The sequence below is a fragment of the Triticum aestivum genome, unplaced genomic scaffold (genome assembly GCF_018294505.1).
Source record: "Triticum aestivum cultivar Chinese Spring unplaced genomic scaffold, IWGSC CS RefSeq v2.1 scaffold202536, whole genome shotgun sequence".
NCBI lineage: Eukaryota > Viridiplantae > Streptophyta > Magnoliopsida > Poales > Poaceae > Triticum > Triticum aestivum.
In genome coordinates, this window is record NW_025246140.1 from 1 (window position 1) to 2,549 (window position 2,549).

Consider the following 2,549-nt stretch of genomic DNA (forward strand, 5'->3'; position numbering starts at 1 on the left):
TTTTGTGGGGTTCTCAGATTTTCCAGCAGGTGCATTTAATAGCTTTGAGATATCGCAGGTTGCAATCTTATTTGTAATTGTACAGCTAATACATCAGTCTAACATGCACTAAGCCCCTGTCCTTTTGGATGTTCCAACTATCACTACTACATCTATCCATGGGACCCACTCGCTATCTGTATGAGGTATTGTGTGAACAAAACAACCACTGTTATGCTCAAGACACTCCACATCCATATTTCCAACTGTAAGTACGTAAGGAAATGTATTAGCAGTTTTCGATCAGACCATGCTAAGGATATGGCGATGCATTATTCTTCACCAGTGAGGGGCCAATCAAGCTGCAACCCTTAATAAGACTGCACCTATATGTGCTACTAATATATCTCTTTCCAATGTGTTATTAATTTCTGCCCCCATTATAATATAGGTCATCATATATGTGCGATGGGGTCGGTAAAGCTGTAAATCTCGCTACCCCATGGACAAGGATAAAAATAGAACAAGGTGAGTATCGCTTCTTGATATGGTGCGTGTTAGTACTTCATATTGGATCGTAATTTTTTTTGTGTTTTAGTAAGTCTGATTTGACTGTGTATTAAATAAGGAATTATATGTACAAGAATTTCTCGGCTTGATTCTTTTAAAATGCATGCCTACAACTATCAATTATCAATAGCTGTAGTAAGCCAATGATCACCCAATGCACAAGATTTTTGTTTGCATTTGTATTATGAACAGCTGTAAATTCATGATTGGAATGGCCGAGTGCTCATAAAATGTCCCTTTTTAAGTTTAAACCAAGCGAGCACGGTTCGTCTGTTCAATAACAATGCAAAATATTGCTATGTAATCCATACAGCAATAAAAGTAAATTTGTCACCTAAGACTATCGTCTATGTAGTACATATATCTATCTTTTAAATTTATATGTATTCCAACATGTGATTCATGTGCGCAGATACTAATACCTTATATGTAAGGTTCTTCGCTATTCAAAAAATGCTTTTCCGATGCTCTGGTTTTCTTCAAATTCCAAACCTATCAAGTCGTGGTGTTTGTTGAATCTCAAATTATTGGTTGTGTATTGCTTGATTGTTTCATTCACACCATTCCATCGTAAGTGTCAAGCGGATCAGATATCTGAGAATACTGTTCTTAATACTCTCACAAGAATGAACTATTTTACGGGACAAATATTTATAGCAGTAAGGAAAATTTATAATTAGCTTAGCAGGCCATAGTTCATGCAATTTAACATTTTCCTACGGGACTATAGTCGGTACAAATGCTAACATTTTGAGACAATACATGTATAGATGTCCTAGCATATAAATATACAGACTAGACCTAACAAGTAAGGCAACTCTTTATACTTTTGAAATGAGATAAATAATAATTTCAAACTTCCTTATATATTATAAAGGAGAGTAAAATCGTATATAGAATTAAAGTGCACACTTACTATTTTTGGTCACATCTTATAACTATTGTGTTCTCACCCACCTAACTCATTAGTGGAAATGAATTCTCCTATGAATCCCCAAGTTCCAAATCCTTTAGAACTTTTCATATGGACGACCAATATAACTTTACGCAGAAAATAGTTATATGGTATATAGATTATCATGTAAAAGTATTTAGTAACTAGGCCGTGCGAATGCACGGGTTGGCGACTAGTACAACAAGTACTTGACAGTGTGTGGTAGTACCTGGAGAAAATACCCCAGAGCTGGCTGTAACCAAGGATGATCTGAATACTGGAGGACACTATAACCGCCCCCCTGTATGGCCCGCATGCTCTTGAGGAACCTCTGCTCAAATATGGTTTTGATTAGACCATACCATTAAAGAATTTCTGAATGTGCGGATACTAGAATGTGAAAGTGAATGAATGATTGCTCACCTCGTGCTCGTCAGGTATGGCCGCGAGCGACGAGTCCTGCACGATGGATGCGGAAGGCGTAGGAGCCGCTTATGACCGTGGACAGCCGCGTCCCGAAGAACGACTGCAGCAGTGTGTTGATGCCGGTGACGAATAGCAGCGTCTGCACCACCCTCACCCTGTCTCCCTGCAACCCATCCGAGATGGCAAGCCGAGAACACCACCAGACATTGTTGGCACTGAAACTTGTGACGCCAGGCGCCAACCCATGGGGGGTGGCGCGAATCAAGAAACGCAGAGGCGCACTCACGTCGCTCCCGCCCATCATGGGCACCAGCACCGAAGGGATCATGACGGCCGTGCCCAGCGCCAGGATGTAGTGCTGGAAGTCAGCCTGTGCATTCGGTTTTTTCGGTTTGATTCAGTTCGGTTTATACGGTTTTTGGTTTATACGGTTTTTATACTTCGGTTTATACGGTTTTATACATAGATACGGTTCGGTTGACATCTCTTTCCAAGATCTAGGCTGGTCAAGTACGACCTACACATGCACTAGTAGAAAACAGGGCTTTCGTTCGGGCATGGCAAGCCCATTAGTCCCGGTTCAGTCACGAACCGGGACCCATGGGGGCATTCGTCCCGGTTCGTGAGCCCAGGGGGCCGG

General features: G+C 41.3%; 1 pseudogene; it reads right to left on the bottom strand.

Annotated features, from left to right (window-relative positions):
• Positions 1–1,676: 1,676 nt before the first annotated feature.
• LOC123177108 (nucleobase-ascorbate transporter 2-like) lies at positions 1,677–2,237 on the bottom strand (annotated as a pseudogene).
• Positions 2,238–2,549: the final 312 nt, after the last annotated feature.